We start from the raw sequence: 19,288 nt of genomic DNA on the forward strand, positions 1-19,288 counted from the left end.
CTAGGCCCTTGATATCACCTCACTTACTGGAATCACCCCCAATACAGATGAAGAAACAGCAGAGGCACAGAGACACTGAGGCCTGCCCAGAGTCACACAGCGAGGGCCACGCCCAAGTGTCTGACTTCAAAGAGCTGGGCCTGTTTTGTGTCATCTTGGGCTCATCTTCCCTGATCAGACTTGCTGCCTTCCAAATGCCCAGAAAAGCAAAGGATGGGCCAGGCCAAAGCCAGGAGATGGGAATTCAAGTCTCCCGCGTGGGTAGCAGGGACCTGAGTACTTGAGCCACCACCTGCTGCCTCTATGGGTATACAGTAGCTGGAAGCTGGAATCTGGAATCTGGAGTGAAACCGGGACTTGAACCCAGGCGTCTTAACCATAAGCCAAGTGTCCATCCCCCAGAAAGCTATTTTGAGGCACATCCCTTATCAATAGGACCCTGACTACTGCACTGCTCATGTTGTGATGAGGATATCGAGCCCCAAAGTGGAGAAGTGTCTGCAGTGGCTTCCCAGATAGAATCCGGGCGGCCTTCATTTCAACTCTTCTCTGGGACACCCGAGTGATCTTTCTAAATCACATATCCTCCTCCGACTGACCGCGCTCCTTATGATAACTTTTTGGGGACTCTCCAGCTGTCCATGCCATGCACAGGCGGCTGCAGCATCCCAGCACAGCACACAGAGCCCTTGCAGTCAGGCCTGCCAGCATCCCCACCCTCCTCCTTGATATTTCCACTCCAGCTATTCTAGAATACCATGGTCCCCCAAGCATGCTGTGCCATTTTCTCCTTCCTTCTTTTACCATCTAAAATTTCCTCCATCCAGAATGCTCTTCATGTCCTATGCAAATTTTGAGCTTTTTCTTTGTCCTTCAAAAGTGACCCAATTAAGCAAAAAAGCAACTCAGTCATCATTCTTCTCCCTGAAGGGGCTTAGAAGCTAATTTGAATTCAAGTGACTTCGCTGAGATGATTCGGCCGGTAGCCAGGAGTAGAACCCTTCTGCTGGCTTCCGGCGCGGGGCTCTCCTTCTGCCCCGTGACAGATACCACCTGGAGAAGGTGCGCGGGGGCCTTCGTTCTGCTCTGTGTGCAGAAGCAGCTCGGTGCACTGGATGTGCCTCTGGGGTGGCAGCAGCAGATTTCACTGCACAGAGTTTTTAATATGCACCATTTAGGTGTTCTCTGTCAGCTTATGTTAATGGCATAGAATACACGATGCTGATATTTTTCTCTAATGTGTTCATATATGGTGATAGCTCCGGGCTGTAAACATCTGGCCCACTAACTGCATGGTAACTAATAGTACACACACTGCAAGTTCTAATGCACTCCTGGTGTGAAACTGTTTCTGTAGAATCGAGCTGCTCCTGTGGTTATCCTAATGTTAGCCACTGTGAACAGGTGCCTAGGCCCCACTCTGAAAAGAAATAAGAATCACTGAAGGGGAAGCCAGGCCTTGCAGTTTAAAGTTCCTGTGCTGTGGCACAGTAGGTTCAGATGCTGCTTGGGATGTTGGCATCCCATATGAGCATGGGTTCAAGTCCTGGCTGCTCCACTTCTGATCTAGCTCCTTGTTAATGTGCTTGGGAAAGCAGCAGAGGATGGCCCAAGTGTGTGGGCCCCTGCATCCATGTGGGAGACCTGGAAGAAGCTCCTGGCTCCTGGTTTCAATGTGGCCCAGCCCTGGCCATTGCTGCCACTTGGGGAGTGAACCAGGAGTGAACCCTCTGTCTCTCCCTCTCTCTCTGTGTGTACCTCTTCCTTTTAAATTAATTAATTAATTAATTAAAGCCCCTGTGCTGATGCCGGCGTGCAGCCAGGGCTGAGAACACTGGGCTTGTCAACTCCTCCTGAAGGGGGCTCTGGGCAGCATTTATAGACGTTTTGAGCTATGGACAAAAAGCTGGTGGCAAAGGACTTACTTGAAAAGAGCTATAAAATAAAATTCCTTTTTAATTGCTAAAGCCAAATGTGGTCTCCACCCCCACCCATTGGAGCCTTCATTTTCTTAAGCGTTTCTCACTGAAATGCGATCACAAAGTGGGGGCTGGCTGCCGGGGCAGTGGAAGGGGCTCTCCTGGAGTCCTCACTCTCCTCCACCACCCTTCTTGTTCTTCCACATTTCAAGGTCGTCCTCGGTTGGCTTTGCTTTGTGCCTCTGTGTCTATGGCATCATCAGAGCCCGTGAATGACTTGGAAGACACAGGACTTGCCAAGTCGCATTTCCCTTGCACAGCCCATTCCGTGTGGTTTTAGTAGAGCGAGCTGTGCCCGCTCCCAGGAGCGGCATTGATGCAGACCTGGCCAATCAGAGAGCTCTATTTCCGGAGGCCTGATTTCCGGAGGAGGAGTCGCACCGCAGTGGTTCCTTGTGTGCTTCCTCCTTCCTGTCTTGCAGTGCAGGCCTGAAGCCCTGATCTATGCCTGTGCTCCCACTCTTGGACCTCAGCCCCCAACCACGGCAGTCTCTCAGAGGGCTGACAGACCCGAAAGGGGTTGTAAATGAAATAAAACGGACCACGTTCCAGTGCCTGGGAAGACTGAAACAAGGGCCAGCGTTGTGGCACGGCAGGTTAAGCCACCACTTGTGATGACAACATGCACTATCTGAGCACCAGTTCCAGTCCCTGCTGCTCTGCTTCCAATCCACTGCCTACTAATGCGCATGGGAAGGCAGCAAAAGGTGACCCGAGTGCTTGTGTCCCTGCCATCCACGTGGAAATCCAGGCTGAAGCTCCTGGCTTCATCCTGGGCCAGACATGGTGATTGTGGCCATTTGGGGAGTGAACCAATGGATGGAAGGTATCTCTCTCTCTTTCTCATTCATTCTGCCTTTCAAATTAATAAATAAACCTTTAAAAAAACCAATGAAATGGGAGTTCTTCTGAAAGTATTACTAAATTCATGCTCTCTTGTGAGTATTATGTATTATGTTTTTCAACATCATATAGTTTCTACTGTGGTAGGAGGAAGTGGGTTGAAAAGTTCATGAAATGCTTGGTTTTGGAGAGCAAGTATTTCTGTGGCAATGGTGGGAAGCATTGCTGTGTGTGGAGACAGGGGTTGCAGGGTGTTACCTGCTGTCAGCAAGCACTTATTATGTCTGCGTCCTCGCCATGTCAAGTCTAGAGGAGGGGCTCTGGGTGTGTGGGACACGCCACATGCCTGTTAAACCCAGGGCTGGGGGTGGCTGTGATCCTCCCCAAGGCCCTCGGGTACTCTTAGGGAGAACACTGGGAAGTAGGGTGGCACAGCACCTCATGGTGGGCATAGGTGATGGACAAGAGCCACAGTGATTCTCGTCTCCATCCTGCTTCAGAAGGCTGGGGAGTGTGATCCGAGAGTTGACCAGTAACTGCTGCTTATTGGCTGGATCAAAGATGGCGGAGCAGCTTGAGTATTGGTTAGTCTCTGTTCCTCTTCTTCAGCCTGGCCCACCATGCATTCCTGCATTTATTCACCAACATTGTACTGAGTGCCGCTCGTGGGCCCGACCACTAAAGTAAGCCACAGGGTTATAAAAGAGCAGGACAAACAAGGTGAATTCCAGGCAAACAGGTCTTGCACCTTGGAGAAGAGTTGTGGGAGGGCGAGGTTTGAGCAAGTCCTTTCGGGTACCGGAGGGCCGAGCTGCTGAGATGTACGTTTTCAGAAGCTGACACAACGTCCTGCAAATGCGTTTGTTTTGGAGATTTTCTTCCAACCCTGTCAACCTCTTTTTCTTGCACATGAAATTTTGCTTGCAATGGTAAAAAAAAAAAATTCTTGGAATCATTTCCATCTATCTCATACAGAATTTGCTCTCACAATACAAAATCACTTAAAAATAATTTACATTTAAAAAATTTTAAATTATGTACATTATATATACTTCAATCTTATAGAAAAGAGCACAAAGTTTGAATTAAAGATGAAAGGAGGTCCCATGACCCATCTGTTTTTTTCCTAGGTATTTAGCCAAGACTCTTTTCATAAAAGACTGAACTGGAAACAATTCAAATGTCTGTCAACAGAAGACTGGGTAGGCTATGACAGATATGTAAGGGGAATGCCACTCAGCCAAGCAAACAAGCAACAGAGGAACAACTCTAAATGTGACAGCACTCAATAGTAAATAAATTGAGGCCAGCACTGTGGCACAGCAGGTTAAAGCCCCAGCCTGCAGCACTGGAATCCCATATGGGCATGGGTTGGAGTCCCAGTTGCTCCACTTCTGATCCAGCTCCCTGCTAATGTGCCTGGGAAAGCAGCAGAGAATGGCCCAAGGACCCTCAAGAGATACTTAGACGCTCCTGACTCCTGGCTTCAGATCAGATCTCTCTTTCTTGCTCTCTCGCTCTCTCTCTCTCTTTCTCTTCCACTCTCCACCTCTCTCTGTAACTCCATATTTCAAAAAAAATAAGGGCTGGTGCTGTGACTCACTTGGTTAATCCTCTGCCTGCGGCGCCAGCATCCCATATGGGTGCCGGGGTTCTAGTTTTGGTTGCTCCTCTTCCAGTCCAACTCTCTGCTGTGGCCCAGGAGGGCAGTGGAGGATGGCCCAGGTGCTTGGGCCCTGCACCCCATGGGAGACCAGGATAAGCACCTGGCTCCTGGCTTCGGATCAGTGTAGCTCTGGCCGTAGCGGCCATTTGGGGAGTGAACCAACGGAAGGAAGACCTTTCTCTCTGTCTCTCTCTCTCTCACTAACTCTGTCAAATAAATTTTAAAAAAAATTTTAAATCAAAATAAATAAAATAAATCTGTAAAAAATAGCAAATATGTGCTGGATGGAAGAAGCCGAACATGAAAAACACATCCTGTATGAGCCCATTTAATGTGAAATGTTGGCATTGACAGAATTAACCTATGGTGAAAGAAATCTGATCGCTGGTTGTTTCTGAAAGGAATGGGATCGGCTAGGGGTGCACACAGGGAATGTCCTAGGGTGATAGAATTTTATTTTTCCTCTTGATATGTATTTGGATATGCATAAAATTGGATTCAATGGCACCCACAGATCCGAGCTTACTCTAAGTAAGTTATACTTCAACTAAATAAAAGTAGAAATTTATTTTTAAAAAAATAGTATGTTTCTTTCCATTTCCTCATTAGCTTGAGAGCTCCTGGAAAAGTATCAACAGAATCTTTTTATTTCAATATCTACTGCAGAGTAAAGATAAAAAATGTTTGTTGAATTATAAATAATAATACCCTATACTGTTAGTGATTTTAGTGCTTTCATAATCATAATCTTACGTGATACCTGTAGTAATGAAAAACCCAAGGGACCCTTACTCCGGTGTTTGGTGTGCTTTGTGACAAGTGTGGCTAAGAGCTAACTGCAGATCTTTTGCTTCTGTACACATTAGCTTTGCTTGCTAAGCCTAAGGATAAATCTTGTAACATTTTAAAAACTGTGGTTTGACCCGGTCGGGGCACCGATCCTGTCCCGGTTGCCCCTCTTCCAGGCCAGCTCTCTGCTGTGGCCAGGGAGTGCAGTGGAGGATAGCCCAAGTGTTTGGGCTCTGCACCCCATGGGAGACCAGGAGAAGCACCTGGCTCCTGCCATCGGAACAGCGCGGTGTGCCGGCCGCAGCGCGCTACCGCGGCGGCCATTGGAGGGTGAACCAACGGCAAAAGGAAGACCTTTCTCTCTGTCTCTCTCTCTCTCACTGTCCACTCTGCCTGTCAAAAATTAAAAAAAAAACAAAAACAAAAACAAAAACAAAACAAACAAACAAAAAAAACCTGTGGTTTGAAAAGCCTGTGGGTGGGAACAAGCACCAGATGTCCCTTCCCCCAAGATTAGCTAACACACTCTAAGTTTCCAGTTCCCGAGAGTTTCCGTTCTCCAAATGTTTCGGTTTCACCCAGAAAAGAAACTAATTGTAACTCCCGCCCTGGGCAGCCTCTCCCCATCTAAAGGACCCAATGAATACTCATGGCAACCTTTAAACTAGCCAGTCAAGCCGAAGTCCGGGAAATATGTTAATCTTGTGTTTTTTGCCTTTAAAAGTTGCTTGTAACTGTGGCTTGGGGCTTCTCTTCGCCTCAAGCGACAGGGAGCCTGTTTGCTCAAACACCTAATAAAAATCCTCTTGCTTTTGCATCTGCCGGTCTGGAGTTTGGGTCTTTGGGCGACCACCTGAGCGCATTGGATTCCCAAACTTGGGGTCCTTCAGTAAGTGTGTGGGTTTACAGATAAGGCCCAGAGAAGTCATTTGAACCACATGAGGTTACACTCAGGAAAGTGGCATAGATAAGACTTGGAACCAGCCTCCTTATATCATCATCATCCAATTCCAAATCTTATGGCATTTCTATGACAGCCTAACCTATAACATTTGAATAATTAGCTGTGATTTTTTTTCTTTAATTTTGTCAACTCATTGTGTAGTAATACACCTATAACTTCTAAATTTACAAAAGTGTAATAAAAATTATTCAGAGATAGAAATGGCACATTGTTCAATTGCCTTTAGAAGTGCATCTTGTTTTTAGACTTCAAACAGGATTTGGTCGTTCCTGGTCCTGAGTTCACCATGGAGAAGTAACTGAGAAGCAGAGATGAAGGGAAAGCCTTTGCGCTGTATTTCATCAGGTTGTGTTGGGCATTGCCTAAAATAGTCCCTAACAACATGGCGCCTGGCGGATGATTGGGGGGCGTGTCTGCAGCCGCTGCGGTTAAACTGCACAAGATCGGACCACCTGCAGGGATAGGTCTGATTTATTTCCGGACACGTGGACAGTGCGTGATCCCTATACCTCACTTAAGGTGCTCCTGTGCGTAGTCCACCCGTGCCTGCATGACCTTTTTGCTGATTGGCTCCCCTACTGCGCATGTCCTTTGTAAGCTTTATAAGCCTGTACACTTCCTCAATAAAGCGGTTCCTGCTTTGACAGAACTCATGGGTGCTTGCTGTGGTGTGCTTGACCCGTCGACCTTACCTCTCCCATTCGCCTTGTTGGGGAGTGCTTGTACTGCCCCCTGTTGGTCAGGGGACAGTCTCAGACTTAAGACCCCAACAAGGTTGCCATTGAAACCACTGAGTAGAGCAGGTTTTCAAGCAGTCCACCCATGTTGAAAGGCAGCCTCCAGTCTGTTGTCCATCTGGAGCTTTCTGGCCTGGAGAAGATCTCTTTTACCGAACTGAATAGTAATTGACCTCTTGTTATTACAGTGCAAATTATTGTGAGCAGGTTCTTTTGAAAGGAACAGGGGAAATGGACTCTCATGTATTCAACATCTACTGTGGGTTGGGAGCCAGATACTGTACACGTGTCTCCCCCTTTAATTTTTTTTTTTTTTGACAGGCAGAGTTAGAGAGAGAGAGAGACAGAGAGAAAGGTCTTCCTTCCGTTGGTTCACCCCCCAAATGGCTGCTATGGCCAGTGTGCTGCGGCCGGCGCACTGTGCCAATCCGAAGCCAGGAGCCAGGTGCTTCCTCCTGGTCTCCCATGCGGGTGCAGGGCCCAAGCACTTGGGCCATCCTCCACTGCCTTCCCGGGCCACAGCAGAGAGCTGGACTGGAAGAGGGGCAACCAGGACAGAACTGGTGCCCCAACAGGGATTAGAACCCGGGGTGCCGGCGCCGCAGGCAGAGGATTAGTCTAGTGAGCTGCGGCGCCGGCCGCCCCTTTAATCTTTTTTTTTTTTTTTTTTTTTTGACAGGCAGAGTGGACAGTGAGAGAGAGAGAGACAGAAAGATCTTCCTTTGCCGTTGGTTCACCCTCCAATGGCCGCCGCGGCTGGCGCGCCGCGACTGGCACACCGCGCTGATTTGAAGGCAGGAGCCAGGTGCTTCTCCTGGTCTCCCATGGGGTGCAGGGTCCAAGGACCTGGGCCATCCTCCACTGCACTCCCGGGCCACAGCAGAGAGCTGGCCTGGAAGAGGGGCAACCGGGACAGAATCTGGCGCCCCGACCGGGACTAGAACCTGGTGTGCTGGCACTGCAAGGTGGAGGATTAGCCTAGTGAGCCGCGGCGCCGGCCCCTTTAATCTTTATAACAGAATGAAGTTGTCATTGGTAAAATAACTGAGTCTCAGAAGGTTTGAATATAGTGGCCAAAGCCAGGATTCAAACCCTGGTGTCTCATCCCTACAATGGGTGCCATGTACCACTTCTGTGCTGCCTCTCCAAGACACTGCACAATGCCAAATGCCAACCACAGTTTTAGGAGGCATGCAGACATGATAATCCCCCCCCCCCCCCGATATCCACATCCCAAACCCTGGGGTCTCTGAATACATTGCCTTGCATGGCAACAAAGACTTTGACAAAGCAGTTAAATTGAGGATTTGGAGATGGGGAGGTTACCCTGGATCATCTGGGTGGGCCCCATGTAATCACAAGGGTCCCTAGAAGTGAGACAGGGGCGTAGAACATTCAGGGGTCACAGTCAGAGAGAATTGAAGATGCAATGCTCTTGGCTATGAAAATGGAGAAGGGGCCACGAGCCAAGACCTGCAAGCAGCCTCACAAAGCTTCAAGAGCAAGGTAACAAGTTCCCCAGTGCTGCTTCTGGAAGGAACACACCCTGCTGACATCTTGAACTTAGCCCATTAGTCCCATTGCAGAAGTCTGACCTCCAAAACTGCAAGATAACACACATGTGTGGTTCTAAGCTATAGCACTTGTGTTAATTTACAACAGCAATAGAAAATTAATACAGATGGATACCAGCAAGCTAATCCATAAATTACCTTCTTCTGGCACTCTAAGGAAGTAAATTTAATTTTCTTTTGTGGTAGCTTATACCTTGGGAATCTTTATGGCCAATACCAAATTAAACCATGCTTTGTGTAGGAAGAATGTTTGACGAGAAATCCAGCATTGCCAAGGCTTTCTATAGAAATGACAATAGCAGAGTAGGTTGTATTAAAATTCATAGAGTACCCAAATAATTTGATAATTTGTTACTTTCTCTGCTGCTGTGGACATGATCTGACTTTCCATCATAATTCATAGTATTTATTACACTTATTCATCATTCATTTATGATTAAGTGCCTGCTGTGCAGCCCTCCTAATATGGGTGTATGTGCAAGGATGTAGCCAAGTAGATGAAGAAATAGACAAGACATAATTTCTGCAGCACCCTAAGTTCTAAGAGACAGATTTTCATTTTCAGTATTTGTTCACTCACTTAGCATCTTTGAATTAGGTAGATGTATAAATGTTTAAAGGTTTATCAGGTATCCAATTGCAAGAGCATATAAATAATTCAGGACAGAAAATTACCCCCTTTAGAGTTGACAGAAGTGGCAAGTAATATAAATTTCAATCTTATACCAAGTGGCTTTGATGATTAATCTTTAAAAAAAAAATTGGAACTCCTGCCAGAGAAAGAACACTCTGACATCTACTAGATCTTATAAAAGTTTGATTTATTTCTTTTCTATCAGAGTTAATTTTGGAAGTTAGGAAAATGTTGATGCTAAAAGATATGGAAAATCATTTGGTGCATTGTAACCACCCATTTGGGATTCAAAGCCTCAATCAAATTGCAAAGCTCTGCACTTCTCTTCAGACTTGTTTAGCCTGGGACCTAAGAGTTGCTCTCACAGGGAGTGGAGGAGACCAGTGAGGGCATAGATTAATGCAAAATAAATGTATACCTGATTTAGCCTGTGGGTGGGTTCCAAGAGTCCAGTAGCCTGGATGACTGACCTCTCTGAGCCTGTTCCCACCCCCACTCTGAATACTCTTCGATTGCTTACAATGTTATTTGTTCTCAAACAAGTGGATCATTGTTCTGCTGGGACAATACTCAGTCTAGTTAATGTGTATTGATGGAGCACCTGCTGTAAGTAAGGACTTGGCCATCTTTTGTTGAGGAATATGAATAGATGTTAAGACACAGAGGACCCCACTAGTGCTCAGGTGTGAATTATCAAAAACTGTACAATCTGGTGAGCAACTGTGACTTTGTGACCCTCAGAAAGAGTTGCCCTTTTCTTTGGGCGGCGGAAGCCTCATCGTAGGGCACCTGTTGGTGAGCATCACGTGGGCTGGGTTTGAGCTTCTGCTCATCTCTTTGGCTGGGTGATTTTGGGCAGTGCACAACCTCTCCTACTGTGCTCATCAACTCAGTCCCTGCTTTGTTATCTAGTTGGGGAAACAGCACATATGCTCTGTATTCAGTTCTTCCAAGTTCCTTCTAATAGTACACTTTTGAGTCTTCTATTAGAATCCAAGGAAGTAGGATATTTTCAACAGCTCTTGTGAGGAAACCACCATATGGCTGTTTGCAAACTGTTTTGCTCAGTTTGTTTTTAAATATTCAAAGTGCTTATGAATTCCCCAAGTCTTCCGTACCAGAAAGAGTGTGTGAAGCGTCATCTATTCTCTAGCAGACATTTTTGGAGTACAATTGCTGGCCACTAGAAGATCAGCAGCAACTGACCGTAAGCAAACAGCCACGATCCCTATCTGCATGGGCAAATGATCTGGGGAGGGGCGAGGTGGAGAAATGGGGCTGCTCCGGGCTCTTCTAAAAAAGCCGTGTTCTTTGTTAATGTCAGGGTTTTCCGAGCAGGAGGAGCTGGGGCGGTGATGGGGATGGTTGCCAAGGAAATCTTTGCGGGCTGAGAAGGACCAGGTGTGGGCCTGGGTGTGCAGGAGAGCGTATTGTCACGCTTAGTTTCCTAGTGTGGAGAGGAAGAAAGCTGAAGCTCCCTCTTGAAGAGACAGGATAGGCAGTGAGAGAGTGCCAGAGGCCCTTCCTTAGGTGAATCAGGAAGGAGATTCAACGGCCTTGCTGCGAGGGCATGGCAGCCCTGGAGCCACAGTGGGGGGTGGGTGGGAGCATGTCCCTGGGAGCCAGTGCTGGAAGAGCTGGAGGGTTTGAACCCTAGGCAGCATGGAAAAAGGCCATGGCCCATGGCTACTTTTTTTTTTTTGACAGTGAGAGAGAGAGAGAGACAGAGAGAAAGATCTTCCTTTTTCCGTTGGTTCACCCCCCAGTGGCCGTTGTGGCAGGTGCGCTGCAGCCTGTGCACCACGCTGATCCGAAGCTAGGAGCCAGGTGCTTCTCCTGGTCTCCCATGGGGTGCAGGGCCAAGCACCTGGGCCATCCTCCACTGCACTCCTGGGCCATAGCAGAGAGCTGGACTGGAAGAGGAGCGACCGGGACAGAATCCGGCGCCCCGACCGGGACTAGAACCCGGTGTGCCGGCAGCAACACAGGCGGAGGATTAGCCTATTGAGCCACGGCACCAGCTGCCATGGCTTCCTTTTACTCAAAAGAACCAGTAACTGAAAACAACTCAGGGGGCCGGCACTGTGGCGTAGCAGTAAAGCCCCCTCCTAGAGTGCCGGCATCTCATATGCACACTGGTTCAAGTCCCGGCTGCTCCACTTCTGATTCCACTCTCTGCTATGGCCTGGGAAAGCAGCAGAAGATGGCCCAAGTTCTTGGGCCACTGCAACCACAAGGGAGACCTAGAACAAGCTCCTAGCTCCTATTTCCAGATCAGCCTAGCTCCGGCCATTGTGGCCACTTGGACAGTGAACCAGCAGATGGAAGACCTTTCTCTCTGTCCATAACTCTGCCTCTCAAATAAATAAATAAATAAAAAGAAACACTATTGTCGTTCAATACTTAGAAACCTATTCATGTAAGAATTTTACAAAATCAAATCAGTAGGGAGTCAAGGCTGGAAAACATTGTACAGCACTCACACACAGCCCTCCACTGCCACTTGGTGCAAGAAGGGTTCCAAAATACTGAGAATGATCAGGTGAGGGAGCAGGACCATGGGTGACTTTGTCTGATTTCTACCCTTTTGATAGTTTTCAAGATCTTGCCCACAAACATGTTGCCTACAAACATGTACATACTACTTTCTAATCAGAGAAGCACATTCTTGACATTAAAAAATGCAAAAGTTAAAATAGTAGTTAATCTTTTCTGAGTAGTGTGAATTTTGACAGGAGCTTTTTTTTTTTAATCCTCGAATTGCTCACTGTACTCATGAGGTCTCAGTCATCCACAGTTAAGGAAAGCCCAGCCTTTTGGCCTAAGGTAGAACTCAACCCAAACATCGCTTTCCCTTTCAAAGCAGCTACTTAAATTTCAGGAGCAGCGCCCAAGACACCCATTTAGAATGTGGTAACACCCACCTTTGTTGGCTTCCAAATTACACTGTCAGTGAATTTTTGGAGTCAAGTACTTGTCCAGATAGCCAGAGTTCTGCAGAACATGCTGGTGACATGGTGACACATGGACAAACATTATGGCAGCTGCTGGTTTCCCTTGCCTTCTCTCTCTTCCTCTCAGTACTTTGAAGACAACTTATGGAGGGACTGGACTTTTCCACGTGATGTAGGGTTCAGAGTGGAAGGGTAGTGAGTTGTAGCAGATCTCTGGGCCAGGAGCCTGTATGCTTTGGGTTATGGAGCTGCCCTCAGCTTTTGATCTCATTTTCCTACTCAGCAGAATGAAGACAGCCTGTCTCGCATGCCAGGATTTGTAGTAAGAATTGCGGGAGATAGCATTTGCAAGGCTGTCATGAAAGTGATGCAGTGTTACTCCTTGTATAGAGGGTTACAACTTACAGCCAAGATTTTTAACAACCTGATAGATAAGGGGCCTCCTGATTGGACAAACCCGCTGTGGCCAGTCCTCGTGATAAGCGGCTTCTTTTGTTCCCTGGATCAAAACCACAGAGGGTTTGTGCCCAGCTATCATTTAGCCTCAACGTACATGGCTGTTTCCCTACTTCCTGCCCTCTGGCCACACTGCAGGTTCTTCTGTACCAGGAGTGTTTCCTGCCCCTATGCTGTCTCCTGTCTGGGCCCTCACACTGCTTCCCTCTGTGGGACTTTGCCTCCGCACACCTGCAGCTCACCTCTTTGGCCGATCCCCTGGAGCAGAACTTCTCAATGTGTGGTCTGGCATCACCTGGGGACTTGTGAGAAATGCACATTTTAGGGCCTTTCCCCAGAAACTCTGAGTTTTCCAAGCTCTTCTGGGGCTTGGAACTGCCCCAGCCATGATTCTCAGATTTTGCTGCTTTATCTGGGAAACTTTAAAACCTGTGAACACAGGGCTGGCATTCAGTGCAGTGGTTATGCTGCTGCGTGGGATGTCTGCACTGTAGATAGATGTGGTTGGTTGGACTCCTGGCTCCACTTCCAACTCTAGCTGCCTGCCAGTGTGCACCCTGGGAGGTAGCAGATAAGGGCCCACGTACTGGATCGCTGTCACCAATGTGGGGATACCCAGATGGTGTCTGGGCTCCTGCCTTTGGCCTAGGCCAGTCCCAGCTGTGCTGGGCACTTGGGGAATGAATCAGAATAAGGGAGCATGATCTCTCTTTGTTTCTTGGTGTGTGTGTGTCTTTGCCTTTCAGATAAAAATGAAAATTAAAAATTTAAACATTAAAAAATGTTTAAAACCTATGTTTTTTTTTATTAAACTTTTATTTAATGAATATAAATTTCCAAAGTATAGCTTATGGGTTACAATGGCTTCCCCCCTCCCATAACTTCCCTCCCGCCCGCAACCCTCCCCTTTCCCGCTCCCTTTCCCTTTCCATTCATGTAAAGATTCATTTTCAATTCTCTCTGTATACAGAAGATCAGTTTAGTATATATTAGGTAAAGATTTCAACATTTTGCCCATATAGCAACATAAAGTGAAAAAACTACCATTGGATTACTAATTATAGCATTAAATAGCAATGTACAGCACATTAAAGACAGAGATCCTACATAATTTTTTTTTCAAATTAATTAATTTTCTATGCCATTTCCATTTTAACACCAGGTTGTTTTTTTTTTTTTCATTTCCAATTCTCTTTATATACAGAAGATCACTTCAGTATATAATTAGTAAAGACCTCATCATCAGTTTGTGCCCACACAGAAATGCAAAGTATAAAAATACTGTTTCAGTACTAGTTACAGCATCACTTCGCTTTAGACGACACATTAGGGACAGATCCCACATGGGGTGTAAGTACACAGTGACTCCTGTTGCTGATTTAACAATTTGACACTCCTGTTCATGGCGTCAGTAATCTCCCTAGGCTCTAGTCATGAGTTGCCAGGGCTATGGAAGCCTTTAGAGTTCGCTGACTTTGATCTTATTCCGATAGGGTCATAGTCAAAGTGGAAGTTCTCTCCTCCCTTCGGAGAAGGGTACCTCCTTCTTTGATGGCCCCGTTCTTTCCACTGGGATCTCACTCACAGAGATCATTCATTTAGGTCTTTTTTTTTTTTTTCCATGATATCTTGGCTTTCCATGCCTGCTATACTCTCATGGGCTCTTCAGCCAGATCCGAATGCCTTGAGGGCTGATTCTGAGGCCAGAGTGTTGTTTAGGACATCTGCCATCCTATGAGTCTGCTGTGTATCCCACTTCCCATGTTGGATCTTTCTCTCCCTTTTTGATTCTATCAGTTAGTATTAGTGGATACTTGTCTTGTTTGTGTGATCTCTTTGACTCTTAGAGCTATCAGAGCTATCAATTGTGAGCTGAAATTGATCACTTGGACTAGTGAGATGGCATTGGTACATGCCATCTTGATGGGATTGTGTTGGAATCCCCTGGCACATTTCTAACTCAACCATTTGCGGCCAGTCCGATTGAGCATGTTCCAAATTGTTCATCTCCTCCCTCTCTTTTTCTACTCTTAGATTTAACAGGGATCACTTTTCAGTTAAAATTTAAACACCTAAGAATAATTGTGTGTTAATTACTGAGTTCAACCAATAGTACTAGAACAACAACAACAACAACAAATACTAAAAAGGATAAAGTATTACATTGTACATCTAAAGTCAGGACGGGAGCTGATCAGTTCATTGTTGCTTATAGTGTCCATTTCACTTAACAGGTTTCCCCTTTGGCGCTCAGTTGTCACCGATCAGGGAAAACAAATGATATTTTTCTCTTTGGGACTGGCTTAATTCACTCAGCATGATGTTTTCCAGATTGCTATGTTTTTTAAAACCTGTGGCGCAGAACCAAACCCCAGACCCATGAAATCACAATGACCAGGAATGGGATTCAGGAATCAGTGAAATCCTCTTCCCTTGTCTGCGGGCAAATCCAAGACCCCAGTGGATGCCTGAAACCTTGGGTAATAGTGAACATAAGCTCTGTGCCATGCTGTGATTGGATCACAGTAGATTGGATAGCAAAGACAGTTACTAGGCAACTAGCAGGCAGGTAGCATATATAGCGTGGCTATGCTGGACAAAGGATGATTCAACCACAGGCTGAACAGATTGGGATGGTGTGAAATGTTACCATGCTACTGAGAACAGCACACATTTTAAAACATGATCAGTGTATTTCTAGAATTTTCCATGTAATATTTTCAGACCATTGCTGACTGTGGGTAACTGAAATCCCAGAAAACAAAACCGTGGATAAGAGGGCACGTCCATGGTTTTTAATCTCCCCAAGTGATTTCAATGTCATACCTAGCTGGGGACCCCCTCAGAGGCTGGTTATCCCTTTGGACTTCTTTTCTGTAGTGCTCATGCTATAGACCTCATGGGGACAAGGAACCTACGTTATGTCACCAAGACCTGCCACTGAATGCTGACAGAATGTGCCTTCATTAGAGGGTATGTTAGAGGGATCAATTTTAACATACTAATACTAAAATGATGGATTTCCACATGGCACTATCCAAAATATGACTGGGAAAGTACTGTGGCAATATTGTAATGGTTTCACAGTATTAGGGATGAGGGAAGATGGTCCTTTACATGGAGAAAACATTGAATGTGTAGGGTCCTCCCTCAGGAAACACAAACTACATCAGAACCAGAGTCCTCAGCCTTTGTCTCTCATCCTTCAGCTGTTCTTTCTCTGTGTCCTTTCAGGCACAGGTGGTGCATCTGTGTGTGTGTGTGTGCATGTGATGAAACTAATAAACTCCAGCTCCACAGATTTTTAAAATTTCATATTGGCCACATCATTTACCCCGTTTTTCAATGGCTATTCCATTCAGAGGAAACATAAAAGCCAGAGATCCTCTTTTTACCCTTAAGATTTATTTAAAAAAAAATGTTACCTGCTGATGATTTTGGTTAAATTCTCATCTGCCTTAAAATGTCATTTGGAATTGAGGGGGAAAAATCCATGAAATGGAAAATGTAGATATTAAAATAGAGCAGAAAATGGATTATTTGCTCCTGCTGAAAATGCATCTGTTTGGAGTAAAATTTAATAGGCTGTTCTTTGCAAAATTATGCAAGGGGAAGAAACCTAAAAGTTAGCTCTTTTTTCCCTTCCTTTGCAATTCTTTAGCCACCAAGTATAGTACCTAGCACTCCACAAATGGATGAAGAAGTCTACAATATTAACCCATAGTAATTCATCTAAAATGTTATAAAACGCTTGGTTAGTTTTGAAGTGTTTTTGCTGTAATAAAGTCTTTTCTTGGGGCTGGTGTTGTGGCATAATGGGTAAAGCTGCCGCCTGCCATGGGTGCTGGTTCATGTCCCAACTGCTCCACTTCTGATCCATCTTCCAGCTAATAGCCTGGGAAAAGCAGTGGAAGATGGTTCAAGTGCTGGGGCCCTTGTTACCCACATGGGAGACCTGGAAGAAACTCTTGGCTCCTGGCTTCGACCTGGCCCAGCCCGGCCATTGTGGCCATATAGAGAGTAAATCAGAGAATGGAGGATCTCTCTGTCCCTCCCTATCTCTTTCTGTAACTCTTTCAAATAAATAATTTTTTAATAAAGTCTTTTCTTTGGATATACTTGCCTTCTGAGATGTGTGTGTACGATGGTGTATACCTGTGGGCGTGTGTGTTTAGCAAATAACATGATGATGGAATTATTGCTATTTCTAGCTCTCTGGAAAAACTGATCTTATCCATCAATTGCCTTTGTTCTGTAAAAATCTTAGTCATTTATTCACTCATTCATCCAGTTGGTTATTTCTTTCAACCTTACATAGTCACATGCCAGGGCCTATCGGGTACATATCGGTGGGCCTGGTAACTGTGGTCCTTGTTCTTGTGTTGCTGACTAAATTGTGGTTGCAGCACATTCTTCTGCCTCTGAGTTGAGTCATTTCTGATTGTGTGTGTGTATGTGTGTGTGTGCACACGCGCGTGTCTTCTTGCTACCATGTATCATTTTTTTCTGCCACTCAGATGAACTTTCTTTTTTGTACCTATGCTTTTATTTTCATTCTATCTGAAAGGTAGCAGAAGAGAGAAACAGAATGACAGAGAGAAATCTAGTTGCTAGTTCACTCCCCAAGTGCCTGCAATGGCAGGATTGGGCCAGGCCACAGCCAGGAGCCCAGAACTCCATCTGGTTTTCTGTGTGTGTGAGAGGGACTCCAGCGCTTGAGCCATCAGTTGCTGCCTCCCAGGATGCACTTTACCAGGAAGCTGAATCAGAAGTGGAGTAATTGGGACTCAAAGCAGACACTCCGATGTGGGATGCAAGCGTCCCAAATGGCAACTTAAGCCATTGCACCAAGTGCCTGCCCCATCTTAGATGAACTTTCTAAAAAAACTACCTTCAAACTTCACCAGTATATTCTAGAACACAGTGGACATCTGAGGATAAGTTGATGATCTGAAAGTAACACGAATTCAGTGCCACAGGAGGGAATAAATAATATACTGCATGATTCATGGGATAACAGTCTCTATGGTGCTTTAGTAGTTACCTCCATTAAGGCCAGTAGCTCAAGCCAACTTAAAATTAATAGCTCCTATCTAGCCTGCCTATTATTTTTGAAGCCTGTTATAGAAGAGAAATTATGCAAACGGCGGTTGCAGCAGCCTTCACTCTGGGCATGACTACAACTCGCTTCTCATATGCAAACATTTGTCAGCAACTGATGAGATTCGCAGCCATTTGCAGGAGCCTGTCCCTTCCAGCACGTGGTCCATTTTGAGCTCATCAGAACTCTCAGGATTGGGGTGGGTGTGGGGAGGCGGGGAGGGAAAACGAATCACTGGCAAAGGTGGTTTAGCCAGTTTTCCTTTGCTAGGGCGGCTGCTAATCTTTCGGCTGTTGAGGACATTCAGCCTTTAGCTGCTTGTGGAATTGGGGCTCTGCTGGCTTTCCTGTTTTGCTCCCTCCTGCCAAGAACCACCAGAGCGATCTTCCTCAAAGACACTTTCTTTCCAAAGAACCTGGTGCAACTCCCTATTACCTGTCAGACAAAACTTCAACCTTGCAGGATGCCTGAGCGCTCTGCCAACTTGATTTCTTGATTATTTCTGTGATTCTTCTACTGGAGCTAGGCTGGTTTTTTTTTTTTTTTCCCCAATCCTATTCATTTATTCTTCAGTTGATTCACTGAGCAAATAGATGGGATGGCCAGTAAGTTCAGTCAACCTACACGATTCGGTGATTCTGTGAACTAACATAGGAGCATCCGTTATGTGCAGACACTGTAGGGAGTTTGGGGACATGGGACACATTATCCCCATTCTTAAGAATTTTTTTGACAGTAAATGGTGACCCAAGAGGACATTGCTGCCCATTGAAAGTTAAGATTTTTGTTCTCTGCATCACATTCAATTTTCTGCATGCTCTGTGTCCTGTTTCTTATCTCTGGATTTTCCTTCTTTTCACTTTTTCTTTCAAATTTGTATATAAATTTAATTGTTCCTGGTCTCATTCCCAGTGGTGTCTTGTTGCTGGGTGGAACAGACTCTTTCTCAGAAGTCATGGATCCAGTGAGTCCAGAGTTGTTCAGCTTTTTCTACCAGCTGTCTTGTAGTCATCAATTTCCTCTCCCTGCCCCCCAAGATTTAGAGAGAGAGAAGGTGAGGGAGAAAAAGACCTTCTATCTGCCGGTTTACTCCTCAAATGCCCACAATAGCTAGGGCAGGGCCAAGCCAAAGCCCGGAGCCTGGAGCACCATCCAGGTCTCCCATGTGGGTGCAGGGGCCCAAGCACTTCTGCCATCTTCTACTGCTTTCCCAGGCACAATTGCAGGGAGCTGGATTGGAAGTGGAGGAGCCAGGACTCAAACTGGCACCCATAGGGGAAGCCAGTATCACAGGTGGCGGTGGCCTAATTTGAACCATAACACTGCTCCAGTCTTCAGTTGTTTCTCATGGCCTATGTGCCACGCCAACCAGCCAGAAAAGCAGCTGCCTGCAAACGAGCTGGTTCTTGCTTCTTGTTCCTTGCTTCCCGCGCTCTCCTCTTCACCCAGGGTGTACTGCTGAATGCTGTCAAACAGGGATTTTTCATTCCTTGGGAATTCAGATCAGAAACTCACAGCATTTTCCCCAGTGCCTCTGCAGCTCAGGAAAATGGATCTGATGACAATAGCTGCTTTGAGGAGAAGAGGTGGG

This window comes from Lepus europaeus, chromosome 1, assembly GCF_033115175.1.
Source record: "Lepus europaeus isolate LE1 chromosome 1, mLepTim1.pri, whole genome shotgun sequence".
Classification (NCBI taxonomy): Eukaryota; Metazoa; Chordata; class Mammalia; order Lagomorpha; family Leporidae; genus Lepus; species Lepus europaeus.